This window comes from Falco naumanni, chromosome 2 (genome assembly GCF_017639655.2).
Source record: "Falco naumanni isolate bFalNau1 chromosome 2, bFalNau1.pat, whole genome shotgun sequence".
NCBI classification, from domain to species: domain Eukaryota; kingdom Metazoa; phylum Chordata; class Aves; order Falconiformes; family Falconidae; genus Falco; species Falco naumanni.
The window spans coordinates 102,142,523-102,167,481 of NC_054055.1; the positions used below are offsets into that span (position 1 = coordinate 102,142,523).

The window sequence follows — 24,959 nt, forward strand, 5'->3', positions numbered from 1 at the left end:
ACAAAAGAACTTGGTTCCTTTAGAGGCAGTTCTACCTTGTGGTTTCAGACTATTACACCTCAGCACTGTCAAACCTCAGCCCCTCCACGCTCTACACGTGATAACTCCTTCCTCCTCCTCCTCCTCTTTCCTTAGCCGCCTTTCCTGGCACTAAAATCGTCCCTTTCTCCTTACTTCTTACCCTCTGTGTCAAACAGCCTAACCACCAGCAGGGCAAGTTAAACTCAGAGCAATTCTTCCCAGTTTGTATTTCACTTTGAAACTGGCTGTTTTCATTTCAGCATGTGTGTCAGAAAATATTTTTACTTTTCCCAGCTGTAACAGTTTGTCTAATAAAAGACATTACCTCTGTTCCCAAGCCCCACCTGGCTAATGTTCTTAGCTCATAATAACCAGAACAACACGAACTCTTCTCCCCTTCTCCCCAAATATTAACAGGGAGTCTTTTATGTTAAAATTGAGCAACACTTGGGAGAACGCTTCACCATTTGGGGGATGTCTCCTGTTTAGGAGTACAAAGACGCTAGGAAAAGACAGATTTGATCACATAGTGAACTGAAACTCTGCTTCAAATATTGCAATATAGTGCCTCTATTTAAGACCCACTAGTCAACATTATTCATACGACACTCCACATGCTACCATCTGAATCCCTTTAGTGGATCACTCTCCGCTTTCCTGTTTAGAACCTGGTCATCAAAAATGCACTTTGGGTTCAAATAATTTTTTCTTTAACTTTGGTAAAGATAAGGAAGGGAATTTCAGAAAGTAAAGACATCTAGGCTCCTTCCAAATTAGTTTTTGCTTTGTTTTTGAAGTGATTTAAGAAAGGCAGCTGCATTGACTTTTGTAAAGGAGCACAAAATATTTTGCTTCACACATATGCAAAGGGCAACGTAAAATTTTATATGACAAAGGTGATGTAAAATGCCTTTGCCCAACCCCAAAACCCCATACAAAAAAATTATCATCATTTGCCATCCAGCAAAGATGACAACATTTTTCTGTGTCTGACTTGAGCACAGACTCTGCCTACCAAAGACTACAGAACAGCCCAGGGGTCTTGGAGAGAGGCTGTTGCGTGCTGGTTTAGCTTACTTTGCAAAGTGTATTTCTTCCCAGAAAAGCTCCCCCTCAGTGCAGCTCACCCCTCTACTCCAACATGAGTGGCTTTTGTGCTGCTACCTGTGGGTGACAGAGCCCAGATTCACACTGTATAGCTCCATGCCTGGGCAAGCTCCAACCTACATTTTTAAAAACAGGAAGATACCAACTGACAATCTTAACATTTAATTTGATATTTTTGTGGAGACCTCGGGACTATAGAAAGTTGATTACTTTCCTTGAACTGGTTTTCCTCCATGTTTTCAGCATCCCTCCTCTTCCCCACCTTCCTTGTAGCTTTATGTCTATGAACAATAGGAGTAGCATTTCATCTCATAAATACAGAGAGCTCTTTTTGCAAGAAAATAGTGCATATGGCACCTGACAAAGTCTAAAGATTCATCAGCTTCTGCTCTGCCAATAGCTAGCAAAAGAAAAATCTTCCTAAAAGCAACAAAACTGGGAGGGAGCTCAGGATCTGGCCCTGGGAGAAGCCATTCTAAAATCTTGGGGAAAATTGAGTTTTAACATGCTCGCTAAGTGTCATGGACAAGAAAAAAAAAAATCCATCAGAAAACACAGTGGAGACAAGAGAGTAGGAGAGCTCGTGAAAGCCACATGCAGAGCTGCCAAATTAAATGTCATACCAACATATGTTATTTGAGGAAATTGCTATACATTGTCCTACTATTCCGTCATTAAGAAGAGCACCCAGAGGTGATGCTGCCCACAAAGCTTCCAGTAACATCTGCAGCTCCTGAGCCCTGGGGCAGCTGCAGTAGCTGGAGGGCTCTGTTGGCACCAGCACCACAGGGCAGCTGCTTACACACCTCTCACCCTCACTCCAAGGTGGGCGCAGGCAGGGGCATCTCTAGGACACCCCTAGATGTGCACATCAGGATTTCCTACTCCTGAAACGTGTGTGGACGTCCAGGGCAATGGGGACATCACCAAGTCAGCACGCCCAGGAAGGGCCAGCATAGCCATACTGCTGCAAAGCCAGATTGTGTCCCATGTTGTTCGGTGCTGTTTACACACATGCTGATGAATAAACACAGCCTGACTCTGGAGAAGGAGTACACTGGCCACGAACACACCTATGTGTATGCATACTCATGGTACAAAAATCTCGATGGCTGGAGCTGATACTTTGTTTCTCTCAAAAAGACCTTTTTCATGCAATAAAAAAAAAAATGATGGTGTGGGAAAAACAAGTCTCCCTGGCCTGAGGATAGTTTGCTTCAATAGAAATAACCGGTCAAAAACATAGTTTATCTCCCAGTGGGAATCCTTGTGTAATGTATGCCCATGTATGTATACCACTTGCTCTTCTACCTTTCATGCAGTTTTAGGTCTATGATCTTTCTCAGCAGCTATTACAAGTGTCATGTGAGACACAATAAACTTTTCACAACTGATAAAAATAAATGTGTGTACAGGTAATAGCTTGTACAGGCTCTATACTGTTACAAGATAAATCATAAATACCTCCAGGGTCACAACATGCACATTACCACCATACAAACAAAACAAAACAAACACACACAAACTAAAAAAAAAAAAAAAAAAAAAAAGGCAAAGACAGACAAGAAAAAGGATATTGTGAAAAGCACATGATAGGTTTGGCTTCAACAGCAAGCTCTACCACATGCTTTCCGAGTGACACTGGGCAAGTCGTGGCTTCTTCCTGCGACATCTGATGGCAATGATCATCTGGGTTTAGTGTTCTTTGTGCTTTCCCCCCATTTAAATTTTATGTCTTTAAGAAAAGGAATTTCTCCCCCACAGTGAGTGTCTACGGCTTCTGGGGATAAAATGGGGACTGGAAGTCTCCTACCAAAAAAACCCCATGGATACCAATCTCAGCATAGGGTCCCAAGTAAAACAGTGCAGGCAATAAACCTTCCAGATACAGTCTAAAGTTAGTAGAACAGTACTGTGTTGAAGTAAAATACAAAATATCCACAAAATATAGCAGTCATTTAGGAACACAGAAGCTGTTCTAGAGTCTGTACTTCAGCACAGCACCGGGAGGTCCCTGAGCCAGCTCCCCAGCAGTCTGGTCTGTAGCACCATACAGCTCGGTGACAGCTACAGGGGTGCTGCACTGTGGCCATTCAGCAAGGCTTGTGTTTCATGTTTTCATGACAGAGAATGAGCCTGGATAAGCGTTACAGCACAATTGGAGATGTCTTGTTCAGACAAATTGATTTTGGTGCCCATATTCCTCAGCTCTTCAGTCCTGCCAAGGCAAGTCAGATGATAAAAAAAATCAAGTAGACAGACTGCAAGCTTACAAGCAGACATAGCCATTGCCTTCATTCCTGAAGGGGAGCAAACCCACCCTTGAAAACTCAGTTTTTTAAGAAGTTGGCAAAAAAAACTCACAAAAAAACAAAACATGGCAAAGCCCAATACTTAGACATGTTTCATCCATGACTTGTCCTACCAGCCCCGCCAATGCACTGCAGGATCTGAGATGCTTCCAGCTCCAGCCCCTTCCAGGCAATGGTCTCGGTGCACAGCTGTCATGGGGGGCAGCATCACTGCCAGGCTCGGGCAGAGACCTCCCCAGCCCCGTGTCTCTGTGGGCCTTGTCCTTGTTGGAGCCAGCTCCCCTCCACTGGTGGTCACACCAGGGCTGATCCTAACTGGGTGGCAGGGCAGAAAGGCACTGACATTGCTGTGCATGAGCTGACATAGCTTTGGATTTACGCTGGTAATGCACTATGTCTGGAGGTGTTTTTCAGGCTAGGACTGTACTTTCAGCCTGGCATAAGCCGTGTTTGGGGCCCACAGGAGGCAGGATTAGCGTATGTGATCAGACAAGACTGCCCGCAGCACGTTGGGCAGCCCGAAAAGGCAAGCCGATTGATTTACTGTAGGGGAAAACATAGTGCAGTGTCCTAGACCATTGTAATTCCATTCTGTCTTTGCCGAGGTTTTTTTCAACTTTCCTCTTTGTCTCTTGCTCTTTTTTTTTTTTCCTCTTTTCTTTTTCTTCTCTTTTTTTTCCCCTTTAAGTAGGAGTATCTTTATTCTAGGCACTGGCCTGAGCTGCAACCCCAGGATTTTTGTCCCAGGTATGTACAATTTCAGGAGGAGAGGGAACTGCAGACCTAGTCCATTGTACTCCTCCTGACCAAGGAAAGGCAGAGGTTAGGATATCTTGTACCCCAAATGTCTATTAACTACTCACTTCATTCCACATATGAGAAGTGAAATCAGGTATTTCTTATATGAAATGGTAGTAAAATCAAGAGGACTTTGGAGAAATATTACAAAACATTTAGAGACCAGATTTAAAAGTGCTCCAGTGGCACTTCTGGTAAAATAAATTCTTTGTTATTCAAGATATTAGATGTACCTTGGAAAAACTGAACACAGGCATCAGAAATCAAAGTGATCACTCTACATCCGTGTTGCTTGTATTTTGCTGGTCATGAACTTATTTTCCTTATGTTTTCTCAGAGGCTTAAGAAGAAAGGAAAAGATGAAAAATAAAAAGCTGAGATGTGATCTGAATGTCTAGGGAACTAAACCTCTTGATAAAATATTATAAGAAATTCACATAATCTTCTTTTCCCATCACATGGTTTCAGTTTGGGATTAATGCTTTACTTCCAAATTGAACTACACATTTCTTTTAAAATAATAATTAAAATATTAAGAAAAGTCACCAGAAAAATAGATTTTAAGACAGCTTTTCCTATTTAAAAATGTAGTAGTAGTAGTAGTAGTTAAAAGAACCTGACTATTCCCAGTCAAAGGACTTTACACCACGGCATATTACTGACATTTATCTAGCTATAAACAAACACCCACTGAAGAGCAGCACGTTATGGTTAATTAAACAACAACAGGAGGGTGGGGGAGGGAGCAGAAGGAGGAAATAATAGTCATTTAGTTTAACTGGAAAAACGTGAAGAGCCTTGTAATGCAGCTACAAATTCAGTGAGTCAAAAATACAAGCCTCTGAAGTTAGCTCTCTAAGTATTACAAGTAGCAAACAATGTCAGCATCTCAGGGAACAGTCTCAGCTAAGTGATCAGTCATCGTTTGTTAGTGGTACCAGACAGAGATTTGTAGCATCTGTAATTTTAGAAGATAAAGTGAATATATCTAATCAATATTGGTCTTTCCACTGAAGTTCTCACACTTTATTTTCTTCCAAATGCTGCACGATGGGCTTCCTTGTCCATCAAGCCATTTCTGCCCCAAAAGGGAGATGAAGCTCTACGGCAAAGTTGCCAGTAGCCTGGAGGGAAGTGCTGAGCATCACCCAAGGGCATGCAACTCAAGTTCACATTCAAAATCATTCTCAGGTACTGGCTGGGATAAAGCTGCTGCACAGGACTCTTGTCACACAGTCAGCAAGGTCTTATTGCTGGGGTAGCTCAGCCGCCACCCATGAATGGGCTGTGGTCTGGAGCCCCTGCACCAGTGGGGTATTTGGGTGGCATAAACCTATGGCCCACATGCAATTAGCCTGGTGTCTTCAGCGCTGGGCTTCCTGCAGGGGTTCCTTCTCAGCAAGATTTGAGATGGCACCTCCAGAGATGGCAAGCCCCAGGCTCAGGGGATGCTGAGGCTGATAACTCTCTTTCGTTTTTTTAATTTCAGCTAGCTCTAATGTAGAAGGGCAAAACCAGCCAGAAACACAAATATTTGTAGGATGGAAAAAACATTCCTACCCTACATTAATTCTGAGCTCATCTCTGCCCTTCTTTTTAAATAACACATTAAAAATACATTATACAGCAATTTAATAATAACTCTTCATTCCTAAAGTAAAGCAAGTATAATTTATTAGTCTTTTACAGACCAGTAAAGAAGGACAGAATGTAGATGTAGCTCAATGCTGAAATATCAGCTCAGGTTGCTCTGCCCTTGACATCCATCCATTGTAGGACAACTGCACCCGAGACAAGATGCTTTAGCAGTCACACCATCATGGTGTTTTTTTACCTTGCCTCCAAATCAGGCAGCCAGAGAGAAAAGCAGCAGTGCAGACACCCAGCCAGCTCTGCACCCACTGCTGGCAGGCAGAGGGATGGCCTTCACTGCCGTCTCCGAAGCTCAGCAAAGCTCTCAGAGCAACATGGATAATTTGGGTGGCAGGGAAAACCGGGAGGGCTCTAGTCCTACTTCCCACCCAAATCAAGGCCAGCTCTGCCTTGCTCACACCAGGATGCTTGGGGCTTTGCTCAGCTGGGTCCTAGAAGCTCCTTCAAGGCTGAAGGTTGCACTCTTGAGTGGGCTGGGATGCTGCTGGGCACTGAACTTAAGAGGTTTTCAGCACAGGTGCCCAGTGAATCAGTCCAAGCTTTAAAGACAATAACCCACGTTAACCGGGAACAAGGAATGTTAGCTCTGGGTGACAACAGACCTAGATCATAACTCTACCCTTGCCAAAAGCTCCCTGCATCGGCGCAAGGGTTATGGGGTTTGGGTGCCTCAGATGCTTCCTCTAGAAAAGATGAATAGTCAGTCCAAAGTGACCATTTAAACTTCACTGCTTCAGTCATTCATGTTTGTAAAAAGTTCTTATATATCACAATAAAAGGTGCCACAGATGAGATGGAAGATTTTTCTCCTGTGATAATCAAGGAAGGATATCGCATCTGAGCATTTCTATCTTCAGACTCCCTGATTAGACTGTAGCCAGCATGCATTTCATTTGTGGTTTTATGGGAAACGTATATTACAGCATTTTTGCCAAAACTCATTAGCTCAATCAATTTTAATCCATTTTCTGTCTTCCCACAGGGTGAACAGAGAGGGAAAACATAGATAAAGGGAAGAAGTGTAAGCAATACCTGCAGATGACATCTTCCAGCAGTAACACTTATAGCATCTGATAACCTCCCACTGACAGTCTTTCTTGTGGTAAAGGCTGTAACAAACTGTTGCTGGGCAGAAGGAAAATGTCAAGTGCATCATAAAAGTCATAGCAAACGTATACCTCAAAATGCTCAAGGATTTATTGCAAGTGTGTATTTCTCCTTTGTATTGCCGTATTTTGAACTCCCTAGATCTTTCATAAACCCAGATTAAATGGAGTCATATTTATAAGACAAAATATATGCTTTTATTATGACTTCTTCAATTATTTTTTGCTATCAATGTACCAGAAAGAGTACTTACATACTCAATTACCTAAAAGGGTCTATCCAGGCTCAAATGTTCAGCGCTGTGCTGCCAGTTAAAGAAAAGAACTTTAGACTCCTCTTCCCTAAGGCTTAATAAATAACAAAAAGCTGCTTTGTTCCATAGCTTTTTTTCTTCCTAAAGAAAAATAGAAGATTTTTATGTTTTGTTCTTGCTAGCAAAGCTGTACCACTGCTTGTATATGAAAGAGCAATATTCAATAACTAGGACTTTTAATTTGTGATAGTAATTTTTGGTCTGTGGTACATGATGTACCTCTAATAATAATATAGTAGCAAGCAAGTGCAACGTGGTGGGCACTGTATTCAGAATACAAATGAACTGATAGTGTTTTGAAAAAGAGTAAATAAGAGACCTCTAGTGCCCAACAAGATTGAGGGCTCTAGTGCACTTGAAAGAACTAGCACAATGCAACAGCTGAATTGTATGTGCTGTGCTATTATTAAAATAATAGAGCAAAAAGCTTAATTCTAATATGTTTTTCTAATATTAAAAATATACTAATAAGAACTACACTTTTAAACTGCTTTTTGGAAAAGGAACTGAAGGTCTTTTCTTTCAACATTCAGCTGGCCCACTGCGACCAACCCCCACAGAACGGGAGAGCTCAGAGGAGAAGGGGAAAAGCCAAGAACAAATAAGCCCCTCCCCACTAGAACTCAACAAAGAACTAACTGAGGGAATAATGTGTCATAAAGAAGGCTAAACTTATCTCACCACCAGGGAGACTGGAGAGCAGCCTGGGGTGTAGATAAGGCAACTGCACCGGTGAGTCATTAGGTTCCCTGAGACAATTATCAAAGAGGAATGAATTTCTCAGCCAGCCAGTCCAGTGTGGGGCAGGGAGTGTGTACGTGGTTCAGCCCAACCTAAAGTATAAAACCAAGACAAATAATAAAGCAAATTTTGAAAAGAACAATGATTTGAGATGGCTTCAACCCGTGTATACCACTCTGGTGTCTAGGGACTGCCAGTGCGGTGACAGTGAGCATATGGACACTGGCAATGGGAATCACATTTCTATTGTGATTCAACAGTATATTGCAATTGCTATATTATATTTCTCTTGTGATCTCAGTACATTGTTGTTATCGCTCTGCTAAACTAAAATCCCATATAACACCAAATAAACCAAATAAGTAATTTGACATTAAGTAAATTCAGTAAAACATAAAATTTGATAATAAGTAGATTTGATATAAAGCTCTCCTTGTGCGGAATATCTAAAAGAACCTGGGCAGAGAGTATCTCATTCTAACATCCACTGTCAAAGTTTATTCTGCAGAAATGTAAGCTGTAATTTTTGTGCCTTCATAGTCCATAAATAGATGAAGCTTTGTGACAGCCCAGTGTAGCACATAATGCTCACACATACGGGTTTCAAAACAACATGCCAATTACTATCAGAAGCATCAAGATGCATGAATAAATAAAAAGAGCTATATAAATTATAGTAGTTTTTGAATGGACATAACTATGATCCTCTTTTTTTTTTTTAATTCAAATGAATTTATTTATTCTTAAGTTCAAACACACAGGAATCAGTGGACCACACTGCAGCACTTCTTCTGTGTTAGGAATACTCACGATAAAACTGAGTGTCTGGCAACCACTCAGTGGTGAGCATCAACTGACACAGTCTTACGGCACTATCCGCAGTTATGCCTTAGCCTTAGCAGCATCTCCCTCCTGAAATAATCAGTCAAAGCAGCACTGTTAATTGTGAGAATGTAATGTCACAATAAATTTCCTACACACAACAAGGCAAGTGTACACCACAAATGGAAAGAACATAAAAGCAGCTACACAGGGTCAGACCAAGAGCCCATATAATACATTGTCTCCAACAGCAGCCATAAGCAGATGCCAGGGGAGAAATGTGCACCAACATAGATGGCGTTTCTCCTAATACTCTCTCAATAAACTCCTCCCATTACGTGAAGCTAGAAAATTTCCTAATCTAGATGTGGTTGTACAGTAGACTTCCCTAATTACTTCCTGAAGCTCTTGTCCATGCTCTCGTTCAACCTGTGTAAAATTTTTGCACCAATACATATCATGTGAGCAAGAAGGCAAAGCCATCCGTTAAGTCAAGACTCATCTCTTCTTTGTTTTCAACTTGGTCCCTGCCAGTTTCATTTGATAGTTCAAGGAAAAGATGTGGAACAGTCTCTGACTTCCCCAGGCTATTCACGATCCTGTAGGGCTTCTGTAACGTCATCACGGGATCTCCTAATGCACTCAAGCAGGAGCCATTCCCACTTTCGATCCTCACAAGCCAGGCTCAGGGATAACCAGTCTATTCGTGCTATTCTTTTTCAATCAGCTTTCAAGTGTAGCTTGTTTTCTTTGGTATCCCTCAATGATTTACCTCAATTGTCAGATGATAAATTGGATGTCCTTGTCACAGTGGTGCTGGTGCTGAAAGGATATTTGTGGTGTGTATCAGAGGTGGGGTCTTAGTCCTAGCCTGAGCCAGAAAGTAGGGTTAGGGTTAGGGTTAAGGTTGGGGTTAGGACTGAGCCAAAGAGACCCTAGAGGCGTGGTTGGAGTGTGGCTGGAATTGGGCAGCCCAAGTGACAGTAGTGACATTGATTGTTCAGGGACAACCAATAGAGCTAAGCAGAAACATCCAGTGACCCTGCTCTCTGAAGAAACTGCAGGATTTCTCAGTCTTAGCCCATCGATGTAGTAAAGATTTCATATCAGAAACACAGAGATCATCTCAGAAGGTCTTGCTTGCTCTGAATTGTGATTCCTCAGCTGAGTAAGGATGGCAGCAAGGTACAGTCAGATCGCTTTCCATGGATTATTCCACTTCTTATTTTCATTACTAGTCACTGAATTTTCCATGCATAAAAAACCAGAAAAGGTGCAAAGAAACAGCCAGCATCCTGCAGCCTTTTTAGAAACCTTGGCAAATTCCGCCATGACTATGGCCTCTTGGTCAGGCTGCAGGAACACCAGTGTCCCCGTAGCCAGGGTGTCAGCCCAGCTGCACCCACGCCGAAGCCTGGCAGCTGTGGGAGGCCTAAGGGCCCCCCTTAGAGAGGAGCCACCCCTTGCCTGGGGGGCAAAGCGCCTGTGCAAAATTTAGACAGCCAAGAGTCACTGAATCACCTGAAAAGCCTTTTCCAATGTTTTCCTAAGCTGCACAGTTTCAAGCTGTTAGCACAAGACACTTCATCTCTTCCCTGGCATCAGTTTGCACGCAGCATATTCCTGTGCAAAATGTACACCGCACGGCACCACGCCTATAGCCACCAGCTATCGTTGGCACACTGTGGTTTGATACCCCGCTCTCAGGTAGGGCAGACCCGCTTTTTCCACCGCCTGCTCTTAGCAACTCAGTTTCTTTGCCCCGAATGCAGACAGACGAGCTCCTGCATACAGACGTTCCCTACAAGGAGCCAGCAGCTCCCTGCCAGGTTTCGGGCCAGAAAACTGCAGCGCCGCCAGGCTCCCTGGTGCCCAGCAGTGCTTCCCCCTCTCTCTCCTCCCCGCAGGGTGGTGGGCTGGTGGCAGAGGCTGCCCGCCAGCTGTCACCACCCACCGCAGAGGGGGGCAGGACGCCCCAGCCCTGACTGCGCCGCCACGTCGCACCACGCTGGCTACACCCAAGGGAGCTGACAGACGCCGTGACATCAATCCTGCAAACTCCCTGGTGCGTTCCAGCACCCACCTGAAGCATAAACAGAAAATGAGGCCAAAAGAACCCCCCCAATGCCCCCGACCTGTGAACACCCTTTCCAGAAGGCCGCTGTCCCTCCAGCAGGCCAGTGTGCCAGGGTTCCAGCCATTGCTCTGAGGAGCGAGGCACACAGGCGTCCCTTCAGCACTCACCGTGACAGCCCGACCGGAGCCCGTTGAACACGTGTTGCTGGTAACAGACAGGACTTAATCCCAATAACTGTGTGATCCAGATCCTGCCAGAAGCTCAGAGTTTAACGCCACCCAGACTGATTTTCCAGCATTTGCTCATCTGCTTGTTTCAATTGCTCTGTAAAATTTCCACTCGTTCCAGCTGCAGCCATACGGGCCTGGTAAAGAAAAGAATGCATTTGAAATGACGCGTCAAACAGACGACATGTCAAACTGCAAGCAGCACCTAAAGGGCCCAAGTGCTTGTGGGTGATTTGAGGGTACACGAATGCAGCGTATGTGAGGCTCCAAACATAAGCATCCCATGTATCAAAAATGACTCTGAAATGATTGCTGAAAATGCTGGTGTGGTCAAGCAGCAAAGTAAAGAAAGCCAGGATACTTTAATAGTAAAAAGGCATCCTTCCAGAAGTGGAAGCCATGTCCAAACAAGGAAAATAGAGAGAAGCATTAACTTTAGCTAGTTAAATATAAAGCTATAATAAGAAAAACACTGCAGACAGATTTTTGAGAATTTTTCAGACTTTTTAATGTGTGGAATATCAACCAGCCTGTAGAACCTGGAAAAGAGAGAGATGTAAGAAAAATACACAAGTAAGTTAAAGCCAGAGCAGAAATGCTAGATCAATTCTTTACATTTATTTTCACCATCTGGAAGAGTGGAGATCCCTGCTTCGGCTTCCAGCCAAACAGTCCGCTTGAGAAGATGCTAAATAGAAGTGTCAGTAGAAAAGTAGAATAAATAGATAAAACAAATAGTAACAATTCATGAGGACAAGGCAGTTTATGATGATGTCTTAAGAATCTCAAATATTAATTCTTGAAGTAATTAAGTATGGTGTGTTTTACCACATGGCCATCAGAGAAAAAGAAAGTGATGACAACCTCTGAAAAGAGCTACGGGAAGATGTAGGGAGCTGCAGTTTAGTAATTCTGCTGCCTGTAGAAATCAGATCGGTTGAGATTATAACGGGAAGAACTACAAGAAACTTTAGTGATATGATGAGAAGGGGCAATATGACCAGAAGAGGGAAGTTACAAACCTGTTCAAGTTCCTCAAAGGGGTCACCAAGCACGTGGCTGTGAGCAAACCATATTTGGATTTCCAAAATGGGTTTGTGTAACACTACCTGAACAAAGCTCTTGGTAAGAAATAGGTCCTCTTAAGAATTAGTATCAGGTTAAGAGATGGGAAATAAACAGCAGGAATATATTATTAGCCTTTACCATAAAGGAAGTTGCCACACGCGTTCCTTTTCAGATGAAAGAGGAGACATCTCTGTGTTCAACGTGCTCATCAATTATCTGGAAAAGAAAGTGAACTATAGGATAAAGATTGCTGATTCAGCACAGTAAAAAGATAAAATGGACTATGAAGAATTGCAGAACGACACTAAACAGCTGGATGGTAAAATAGGCAGATTAAATTCAATGTTGCTGAAGACAGTGTTGCATACAAGGAAGAACAATCTTAATTAACCATACACACTAATGATCTCCAAACTTGCTGTGTATCACTAAGGAAAAAAAAAACCAGACCCAGAGTGGACAGGTTTTTGGAAACAGCTCTGTGCTCAGTGGTGGTCAAAACAATGAACAGAAAGTTAAACAAAATCAGGAATAAAGAATAAACCAGAAAGCATTCTTTAACAGTATATGAATACACATCTTAAACAAGGCATGAAGTTCTGATCACCATATCTGAAAATGGATATACAGCTGAATTTAGGAGGTAAAGTGAAGAGAGACAAAACAGCAAACGTGAACAAGAAACCTGTTAATCTTCCTTTTACATAATGCAAACACTTAAAGGTATCAGAAGAATTGGTCAGAGAGAAGATGTAGAAGCAAAATAAGAGGAATGACATTTTTGAGGGTGTACTTACACGGTGACACTCACTAGCATGTTAAATGTACACCTTGTCTAAAAATCAAAAGGCATACCAAACCATTAAAGGGAAAAATGTAAATGAAATCTCAGGCTCAGGAAGCCCATAGCCTTCAGATCACTGGGAGGAAACGGCAGGGGAAGGATGACACTGTATTTGCCCCAAATGATGTAGCCACTGGCAGGGAGTGCACACACAGCCAGATGGGCCCATGTATGGTCAGGATCGCTGTTCCTACACTCCACATTTTGAAAAAGTCCACCAAACGGCAGGAACAAATTCATGCAAAATGGTAGGGAGTCAGCTGCATCCCAGCTTTACCAGCGCATGAACAAATTTACCCAGACTCTGCCCAGTCTTTATCTGCTTACCCCTGACACGAATTTGGCAATATCGTTTTCAGGAGACGGAGTTTATTATGAATACCGTACCTGCCATGATTGTTGTCAGTCGGAAATCACATTCTCCCATTTCCATTTCTGTCTGCAACTTGAATACCAGTAAGTGAAGCCAGGAACAAGGGAAATTCAGATATAAAATAACTGCAAGTCTGCCAAGAGCAGGATGCCAAGAAATTCATAAGCAACAACTGTTTTCCCTCCTTCATGATTCTCCCTGTTCTTCTGCATTTGTTTCCCCACATATTTACTAAAAAGGCACATGTTAAGTTCTTTCAGAAAACCTAGCTAATTTGAATTTTATTTGCTGAATGAAAGCATTTTCTGGTTGTATGCAGTATGTCCAAAACAATTGAGATCAGCAAGCGGTTTCCAAAAAAGATTGTGGAAAACTATTACAAAAAAAAAAAAAAAAAAAAAAAAAAAAATTTTTTAAAGCCCAATAATTTATCACTTGTCTTCCACCATCCTGAAGAATATTTCTGAAAGATACTAGGTACTGACAACAGTATAGTACGTTCACATAACTTGTATAGGAGTATTTTTCAATGACCCTTAATAAAGGCAACAGTTTCAAAAATGATCTCAAGGTACAGAGCAGAGAGGGAAGAGTGTGTATTAATACACAAATGAAGATACTATATTTCAATAAAGAACACAAATTTTACTTTGCCTTTTTCAAAAAAAGATGTAATTTGGCATAGAAGTTTGATGTTTTGGATAAGACATTCTGCACAGATACATAGGAAAGCTAAAATGTGGGTTCAAAAATTTGCATTGCTATTCTTAACTCTTAAAAAAATCACAAGTCTTAAGATGAAAAGTTTTAAACAGATGATTTGGCACACTATCTTACAAGGGGGAATAACTTCAAATTAAAGCTTTAATTACTACAGCATTTAGTAACGTTATTAAGGTATCTTTTGTGGTTACAATCCTGGAAAGCATAATTTTAATGTAGCTGAGATGTCCCAAATTCTATAAATAAAAAGTGGAAAGGACCTAATTTATTATACTGAAAACCAGGGGAACATTTACTTTAATGCATTACAGCATGAGCTTTAAATAACATTTATGACAGTCTGTAAATTTATTACCAAAGTAGTTATTTGCATTAGCGGATTCCTGGATATAATCACTCTCCAGACTTCCGCCCTCCCCATCCCAGGTTTTCACTAATTTCAGCTGAAATGATTTGTGGTTCCAAAAAGAAATGAACATCAATTATGGAGTTTTAAAACTCATTTTCAGATACCCAGTGGTGACAACTGTATTAGCCTTATCACATTCTAGTTACTCATTACATTTTCCTTCTTTCTGGATCTTTGGAATCAATTGGCTGAAACGTACAAAGGAAGCGGGATGTATTTACTTCTTGGGACTCATAGGAATACTCTGTAATTATCCGAGTGACTAAGACCTTTTTTCTAAACCAGACACATTTACTAAGCTTTAATGCATTTCGTGACAGTGCATAATACAGACCAATACATTTCTGCTGGAGTATAAACTGAGGGTCACAAAAAAATGTAGGGTTCCTAGATTAACTGGGACACAGGTATAAAAAAAGAAAAAGTCAAAGAAGGATAGGGGTGAGATGAGCTCTAAATACAAGACAATAGCTGGTTTTATGCCGAGCGCACAAAACTGCAAGGAGAGTAACATTGTTGACTGAAGGACATCAAATCAAGCTTCAGGGAAGCTTTGCACTAATCCTGTGTTGTAATGACAGCTTAAAAATTTGGTCCTTTGATGAGTTCTGAGATTGACTTAAACCTCTTTAATTTGGCTTGCTGGTATTTAATCTTTTAACTTTGCATTCTTAATCAAAACTCAAAGCAGACCTTTAATCTTATATGTATAAAATGGAAGATTAGAGGACCCTGACCTGCCTCTGGTAGACAGCTGTTTACTTCCCCTTTTCCTTCTCCTTCCCACAGTAATAGCAAGTGAGAGTCATTTCAAACCTGTAGGAAGGTCTTAGGAGAAAAGGCAAAGTACATAAATATTCTCTGACAGAGAAGAATTGAAACCCTTCTCTCTCTTCAGTGAAGAATTGAAATCCATCAGAGCCTCTGCACGCGGTTCTTTTAGAACATAGTTAATGTGATGGGAAAATAATTCTCTTTTGCTCAGATTCCTCACAGAAGAGGGAGAGCTATATTCAGATTTCCTTCACCTCTAGAACACCAGAGACATCTGCAGACTTCAGTGCCTACTCAGGTTTAATAGCACACAATATACAAGACAAAGGTGAGTCAACAAAATGCTATGGACAAAGTAAGGAATTGTCTTTACCGATAAAAAACAAATCTGTGAGGATACGCCTACCAAACATGTCTGATTTTATTGTAAATTCTTCGCAGTAGAGACAGGGTTTTTTTAAACAAGAAATGTATACAGCAACTCCTTTAAGACGGCCGGTGCTCTTACATATCAAGAAGCACCTTTAAACCTATTTAGTACTCAGAGGAGATCATGGTGCCATTAAATCAGGGCATCTTAGATGGCCCCAGTTGCTGGGACCTCACTGTGGGTTCTTATGGGAGCTAACAAAAGACTTTAAACCAGCACTTCAGCAGACATGCAAGGCATCACAAGGTACAATGACATCTCCTTTCCTCTTCCTGAGTGTTTCTAGCCAGCTGGACCATGCATGCAACCTCCAGCATCAGAGCATTTGAAAAGGCAAGCAAGGACCCTGGACCCAGGTCCTTGGAGCACTGGGCTAGAAGCTTTCTAGGACACCAGGCTGCTTTTCCCTGTGACCAGTCCAGTAATTCATCTCACTTTGCCACAGCAAGACAGCCCCACTCCGGGGTTTTGTCTCAGGCTTAGCATGAGGAGAAGGATCATTACGGTATGAGTGACTAAATTCACGCAAGAGCAAGTGGATAGCAGGCATTGCTAATTGCAAGAGAGACCTAAGATAAAAGAAAAAGTCACCTCTCTTCTTTTGTGAACTTCATTTATTCCCCGTGTTGAGTTCCCTGTCTTGTATAGAAATTTCCATGTGTCTGAGTTGCCTGAGAAAACAGTTGTTGATTTTCACTGCACATAGCTGAGCTGAAGGCATTTAATGTCACGAAAATCTTAATCAGCCGCATTAGGAGAACAACAATCTTGATTTCACAATTCATTTTAAATTCCTTACACTCTCCATCATAGTCCTGGAAACGCTGTATTTTACAGCATGTTATCCTGGTTTATCTGTTTCTGAATTATTCAAATAACTTAAATAGAGGCAAAGTCTATGGAAAAGTAATTTCCTGAAGTTCAGTAAGAGTTTTGAACTATGTTCAACTTAGTTTGATGCGAGTGAGCTAGAATTAAACTTTTCTTAATCTGGATTGTTTCCTTAAAGAGCACATACAGCTGGACAAAACAGCAAAAATTATCTGGGGTTTTATTTAGAGGGGGGAAAGGTCAAAAGGGAAAAGACATTTTCTATACAGACGGGCAAATGAACAGAAAGAAATTCCTCATTGAATAAAAATGCTTCCAGCATGGCTTCTGACATCATGGCTTTTATGCAGTGCATTTGTAAGCATAAATGTTATTCACATAATCCAAGGATTAAGATGAGATCATCTTCCCTCCCTTGAGGAAGATAGCTCAGGGTTAAGAAACTTTTTAGAAACAACCCTGACCAACACAGGTTAGACCTTTCTCCTCCTTCCCTAATGAAAGTATATACAGCTCCACTTAATGATCTCCATATTTAGCAAGAGGTCTATTACTGTCACCAAATTGGTAAGATTTTTTTTTTTTCTTGCAGTGGCTCCTGTCACAACTCTTGGTCTTTGAAAGGAACATGAAGAACTAGTGTGAATAACAAAGGAGATCTTTAAAACAGAAGTTGGTTGTTCAGTTTTTTTGGAAGTTACAGTTGGGGTTTGCCTACGTGAGAAATGAAGAAGTTGAAGTGTTCTGTAAATATTCAGAAGTGTTCTCACATCCTTCTTACGATTTCTGGAAGTATTATCAGTGAAGTCAGTAAATCATCATGTGATCGGGCAGCCCTAAGTAGAACGAAAAAACCAGCTGATATTAAAATTTTGCTATTTATTAGCTGTTCGGATGCTCTTATTGTTCTACTGCTTTTTTTTCTTAAATCAGATGAAAAGTATAATTTGCCATGTCAAATTTTTAGTAACTTTTCTCAACATCATTCTCCTCACACAATATTTATAAAAAACCCCCAAACAAACAGTGGCTGCACACACACAAATCCATGGTAACACATGCCCTTCCTGCAGTGTGCTTCAGCAAAACAGACTGGTCATCTACAACATGACAGAGAAAGAAAAGAAGGTGCCAGTCCACCAAGAAATCAGCCTAACAGCAGTCACCCTCGGCTTCCCTCCCCAGTCAGAACTGGCAGAGGTCTTTCACCTTCAGCTTCTGAAACAAGACATTTCCTTGAATTCAGGTTCTACTATTACAAACAGAAGTATTCAATACTTGATTCTTCCTGGCTGTGGCTGTCATCTACACTTCTGTATTACCCCGGCTCTCTTCCTTGGGAATCTTACTTTACTGAGTAGGTTTCTTTGCAAAGAGGAGGGAGGAAAGAGTAAGGAAACAGTTCTTGTTCCATTCCCTTTTAACTTTGAACCAAATAACCCTTTGAATTAGGCTTTCAGTGGTACTTAAGACTAGAGGATTGGACTCACCTGTTTCAAATGACTGCATGAACTTTCCTTCTCTCTACCTGTTTCTTATTTGAAAGCCTACATTAAAATAGATCAAATTATAATAATCTATTTTTTGTATTTTTGTTTCTTCCTTTAGACATGATGCTGCACACAGCCAACAGACAGCAGGAGGAAGTCAAGAGCTGAACTATGGGATTGCTCCCCACAGTCTTGCTATGCTCAAATGCAGCCAAGTACCTTGTAGACAGGGATGGTGAGGGTCAAACTTAGAGCTTCAGCACAGCTTCTAGGCCCAGCTGACAATCTTTAAGGTATAGCAGATATAAGACAACTGTCTGGACACTAGGCAGCCTCAAGTACCAAATTGGCCTGCTTACAGGCTTAGTTTACTAATACATACTATGGAGCTAATATATATTGGTTCTGCAGCACTTGTGAAAATCCATTTGCTAACATTTGAAACATACAACTACCAACATTAACCCGCTATACAAAATGCCCAACTGGAACAAGACCTTGCTTTTTAAGCATTCAATTCAATGTAGATTTATTTGAGGAATACCTGAGAAATACAAACCCCGGAGACTTAATCTGCTTTTCACAGAAGCTGTTATCCCGTTGTCTAACACTTTCAGAATATTTGATGTCCACAGTTACCACAATGAATAAAGCTTTAACTGAACAAGATGTCTCCCTATGATTTTTTCAGATTTTCTCTTGGTCTTTCTAACTATGCCAAGAAGGTTCTTGATGAACAGTCACAGGGTCACTAGAAGCTCAGCAGATTTCTGATCCACTGATCTCATCCAGCTGAAATAAATGTCTATGGGCTGTCTGGATGTGCCCATCAATTCCACTTGGCCTGATGTTGAACTGTGGGTGTACTAACTTATCAGACCTGTGGAGGTACACTTGGATGAAAGCATCATTCAGTAGCTACCAAGGCTTGCTTCCAAGCTCACCATCTGGATAGGTGGGTAGTCCAGTTTCAAAGCCAGCCTTACAACAGCCTTTAAAATGCAACACCAAAATTGTCCATCTCAAATTATACAACACAAGAAGAACTACTTCCTTTTAGCAATGTGTAGGTTCCCCTAATTTCAACCGTATTTCCTGATTCATTTTTCCTGAATTAAGAATTCTTGTTTTGTCTCACAAACTTGTGATTCTACTGATTTACTTAATCTGAAGTTCCCATTGCTGAAGTTAATCTGATTCCTGGAATGACAAGTCTTCTGGGAAAAACCACCACTGAGTCCTTAAACTATAGTACCTACATCCACTTCCAGCCTTCCTTGAATGAAGCTGGAGAGCTGCCAAAGCTTCCACTGCCACCATTTAAAGTTATCTTTCCCAGTTTTGTTAGGCTGACTAGCAGCTTTCCATTGCAACGTGTAAAGGTACAATGTATGGGAGATCCACATACATGAAATAGTACTGAATGCCTATCTTTAGGCAACCAAATCCCTCTGCCAGCATCACTGATGGCAGCAGCAAAATTATGCACAGTCACAGGTACTTTTTCTTGGAGTTTACTAGGCATCTAGTTAGGTAGGGATATTTCTGTGCAGCAGTCAAACTGCTTATTGCAATGACTGTTCCCAATTTTCTTCAGTTTCTTGACCCCTGGAAGAACACAGAATTTGAAAGCATATGCACTGAGCTTTTCAAGCTAGCTTTAGCTCATTCAGTGTACCTCAACAACAGGAATCCTTTCCAGTTAGCAAAATGCTTCAAATTGTTTTAATACTTATTTTGCAATTTTGCTGCAAAGCCTCGTTTTAAACTACATTTTTGTGCCCTCCTGCCGGATCCACTAACATTGCAGCCATATTACACTACTTAGCCATGCGACAGTTCAAGCCTCAGAGCACAGCTGAATTAAAAACACCTGGCTTTATGATTTCCATGCTTGCAGCCTTCTGCATAGGACAGCTGAAACCCATGCATCGCATGCACCAGGGGACCAGACGAGAGGTGACAACAATTCCATGCCATTACAGAGCAGATCTGGCCTCAACAAAAAGAGGGATTTCTAGGTGGCCCGTAGACTTTGGCCACAGTGATGACTGCTGTCTTCCCCGCTTCCGATTATCTGTGAAGGAAGGAAAGGCAGTGGATGCTGAAGCTGTATCTCCTGAGCTGCACATGTAGTTTGCCTTGCCACAATAGTTTACCCATTTAGATCCTTGACTGCTCATTGGAACACTGAAGACAGTGGGAATAACGGAACATAACACAAAAGCACTTATTTTGATGACCATCATTTAGTAAAAAAAACCAAACAAACAAACCAAAACCAACAAAAAACCCATACCATACCTAGTCTAATTAATAATTTAGAGTTACAGTTGTAAAAACCTGAAATGATTAAACCATCATCTTAAAAACTGTGAGAGGAGTCATGAGTAATATTACATCACTTTTTCATGTGTTTTACTTCCTATACCGAATAGCATGAAGTAAGTTTTAAAGGGGATAAAAATAGTAGAATAGTATCAGCAAAAGCACAAGACTTCTCTTAAGTCTTGCACAATATTTTTCTGATTTGTAAAAAGTAAATCATAAATCACTTTCTAATGAACAGGGAGGGGAGTATAGTCCTGGATCCTACTAATTCATAGACTTGACAGGTAATGCTGCAGGATGATGGTCCTGCAGCACACACAGAATTAGGATTCTTCTTTTGTATGACTTGTCACAAACTCCGGGGAAGAGAAAAGCAAAAAGGACATTACAAAACCAGGAAGCTTGCGCAAAGGGTGGGTTTTTTCCTTCATTAGCTAGCTAACAACATGGAAGCAAGGTCTGCAATCTAGCTGACTTCTATCAGCATATAATCAGTGATTCTGCACATAAAAGACATTGCAGTGCCAAGAGACATCAAACTTACTCATCAGCATTGCTCAGGCTGACTTGAGATTTAAAGGGAAAATTTAAACCGCCAAAATTTAAATTTGACTTTTAAAATATTTTTTTCAAGCATTCATAAATGCATCACCTGGAGCCACTGTCTCCAGCTGATGCAACTTGTTTTCTAATGGGAGAACAAAAATCCAAGAACTGTTTTTTTAAGACATGAACTTAACATAGAAAGCTACAACACGTTCAGCATCAACATGACTATTTTCAAGTGAAAAGCCACCTGTAGAAGATGGCTGTGAATGAACAATTTAAACAATGCAGTGCCTCCTGCAACGGTATGTAAGATCATGTTTCTCCCGGAGGTATTTTCCCTGGAAGAATTTGCACATCAAAAAGTTGTAATGCCAAAATGCCAACTCTAAACAGCAGCTGTTGGATCTTTAAGCCTCAGCTTCAAATCACACCACCTCAAATCCCAAACTCCCAACAATGCACAGCAGCTGAGTTCTCGGCGTAACATTTATTTTGATTGACAGATTTCCTAAATTTGTGAGCCTACAAGCAAAATCTCAGCCATAAGAAGTCTCCAAAAGTATCGGAAAGATGGCATGGCAAGTGCCTCAGCTGCAGCATTGAGCCTTCCTACCCCCAGTTTATTTTTCCCCCCATTAACAGCTCCACAGGGTAATCCAGTCAACAAACAATATTTCTGGGATCAGATACCAGATCTTCAGATCAATATAATGGGAACATAGTAAAGAAGGACTAATGTGCTGTCTTGTTTTATTGCTTGGTTTCATCAGTGTTTCAGCCTACATTTTCAGCATTTTATAGTCTAGTATTATTCCCTGGGCTGAACCATAACCATTTGATTTTAGGATGGGGTTGAAATAATTTTTGACAGCTCAAAGATTTTTTTAAGCTATTTTTGAGATGGGAATTATACACAGGTCATTTTCCATTACTAAGAAAAAGCATTTAAATTACTTGGGAAATTTCTCGCAACTGTAAAGTAATAATCAGCTTTGAAATAAGGATTTTCTTTTTATGACATCTGTACAGCCTTGCTTTTACCATTTGCATTTTAATACATTGAGAATAAAGACTTTTCTATATATTGTTCAAAAACAAAGCTGTTTTCTAGTTTAGATTGTCATTTTTAAAGCAAATTGGTATCCCTAAAAGCATTTTTATTACCGTGTCTATAGGAAGAGCTACATAAATGTAACTAATTTTGGTATTATTATGGCAGAAAATTTTGCCATATACACACGAACTAACAAGTTTGCATTTGTTTCTTTTTTTTTTAAAGCTGAAAAGGGGGGAAAAAAGGATATGAGAGAAGTTACTGTTAGCATCTCTGTGTTACTGAGTTTTCAAGTATTTTATCTATACAAGTGCTTAAGGACTACACAAAGCTTCAGCTGACAATTTGTAATTTCTCAATTGTTCTTTACACTCAGGCTTAATCTAGCATACTGGCATCAAGGTGAATACTAACATAGTTTCTCAACAAAATAATTAAATGTAGGCATCTATTTTACCTCAACTAATTCCTTCTTCTGCCCCTTTTCTTTGTGAGCAGCATTACACAGCATCAACTGAAAGCTGCAGCTGATGCTGTGTAAAATGTGTAAAAGCAAATCTTTTCTTCCAAAGTTTGGTTCGTTCTGTTTGTTTACACCAAACACTTGGCATCACCTGGTACCATTTGGCTTGTTTGAAAACAGCCTTTTCCCTCTTCAGAGCAGCACCCAGGAAGAAGAGAGTCCACCAAGATGGGGGAAAGAGGGAACAGAATAATCCTCAACTTCGTTTGTGGAAATTACCTCCCAATACCTTGCTGTGCAGCGTGCACAAGGTGGCAAGATCATAATTTCTTGATCACAAACTAGGGATGCCATCAGATTGAGTCTCTTAAAGCAAACTCGTATGACTTAGAAAGTAGTAGCCTGATTTTCAAACCATCATCTATTTCTGTCCCTATTTATATTTAAAAGGCCCAATGCTGACACAGGACTTAAAAACCTCTTCTCTTTCAGGAAATAAGTAACGTAAGCTCCATGAACTAATAGCACATTTAATATTAAGGCGGCGCTAAAACACTGTTAGGCCAGTCCCCAAGGCAAATTTCAGCATACTCTGCAACTTCAGTATATTCACAATGCAGAAAGCCTCCGGAAATATTCTGCTAATTATTTTTACTGCTTTTCTCTCGAATACAAGCCCGTAAGATATGAGACACTTCACAAATGAAGTTATGGACAGAATGTAAGCTCTTGGAATTCAGACCTGAATTCAACGTAGTAACATCAGTATTCAGTATGCCGCATTTGCATCACTAATACATTGAAATACATAAGGTGAGTGTTAAATAGGATTTGCAGATTGAAAAGCTAGATATTGACATTTGCATCCTAAATTATTTTTTAAAATAATTTAAATTCACTTTGCCAGTAGTTTGGGTTGGTTTTGTTTTTTGTTTTTTTTTAAAACCAACGAGTGTCAGTTTGGTTGCTCTCACTTTGAGAAGGCCTAATGCAGGCAGTACGTGGCATCATGCTGCCATCTGTAGTTTAAAGAAGAAAATCGACTGCACAATCCAAATAAAAGTAGCCACTGGATAGGCAGCATCCGTAGAATGAAAACGATCCAGGCTTCTCCAAAGCCATGTGACAGAGGACGGAAGCACATAACACATTTTTGTGCTCGCATTCTAGCTCACGCCAAGATTCAGGGCCTCATTTAAAACATCAGCGAGACCTTCATAAGGAGTCCTAGGTTGGCCTAAGTCCTAGTTGGCTGCCCTTGTCCCCACCACCCCATGCCAAATCAACCGGTCTTTTTGATGCAAAAGTATCTGTTCGCATCATGGGCACAAGTAAGAGGAAAAAGCAACGGTACATCAGCACTCCTGAAAAACAGGTTCTTAACGGTATGAAAGAGAGATTTGGAAATCTCTGTTACTCATGTAAGACACTCACTAGCCCTTAATTTCAAAGCAGGCATCAGCAGCTTGGAAGAAAACAGTTACAGAAACAAAATATTCACATCCCAAATTATTCAGACATCAAGGTTCTTCTAGTCTTAAAGACTGTCTTCATAAAATTATATACCTTTTTGCAGAAATCTGAGTTTTAAAAAGTGAAATTGTGATAAATTTCCATGAAAACAAAACTAGAAACCTGCTTTCCTGTTAAGAAAATAACAGAAATATTTTTTTGATGCGGAAATCCTGTAAATTACAGACTTCTACCTTCCAGAATCTGACACTTCTTTGTTTTATTTCCTCTGGTGGTGGTTTGTTTGAACTTTTAATTTAAAAAAAAAAAAACAAAACCAAAAACAAAAAAAAAATATACCACACAGAAAATAACCACCCACAGAGAACAAACAAAGAAATTCCTTGTTTAATTTGATTGTGACTGAAATCCCACAAGCAGATGACACTTTTCTGATGTCCTGTATAGGCATTATGAATATGTTAATTTTTACCTTCTAATTTTGGAATGTTATGAAACCACCAATACGTTTTTCATTAGCAAAAAAAGCACAAATTACAAGTCTTAAATTACTACTAGAACCTATAAAAACTTACTGACAGTTTTCATCTGTATCCTCATTTTTAAAAATACATCTATAGATACATAGAACGTTGGAAGCTCTTTACTGGCTGTAGCACTCAGAAAAAGCTTCTCACTAGCTGACACTGGAAGGGTTGTCCAGCACTGGAACAGGCTGCCCAGGGAAACAGTTGAGTCCCCATCCCTGGAGGCAATTTAAAAAGATGTGGAGATGTGGAGCTTAGAGACAGGTTTAGTGGTGAACTTGGCAGTGCCAAGTTAACAGTTGGAGTTGATGATCTTAAAGGTCTTTTCCAACCTAAACTAGTCTACGATAGGGGAAAGAAACGACTACATGCACACAATACTTTAAGAACTGCAGTTCAAGACTATCTACAAGCAAATATTCAGCTTCTAGTGAACTTTTAC

The 24,959-nt window shown here is 40.6% G+C and overlaps 1 protein-coding gene across 7 annotated transcripts in view; it reads right to left on the reverse strand.

Moving 5' to 3' along the window:
* Positions 1-2,371: 2,371 nt before the first annotated feature.
* Positions 2,372-24,959, reverse strand: part of BACH1 (BTB domain and CNC homolog 1) — a 56,716-nt gene continuing 34,128 nt past the window's right edge. The window contains exons 5-8 of one of the 7 annotated variants that reach the window (XR_005826210.1): positions 12,385-17,466; positions 6,924-11,315; positions 4,472-4,578; positions 2,372-3,755 (exon numbers count right to left, since the gene is read on the reverse strand). The gene's annotated coding sequence lies outside the window, so the exon portion shown is untranslated. Of the gene's footprint in view, positions 3,756-4,471; positions 4,579-6,923; positions 17,467-24,959 lie in introns of all 7 variants that reach the window. The other 6 variants (XR_005826211.1, XR_005826213.1, XR_005826214.1 and 3 more) reach the window with 6 other exon arrangements.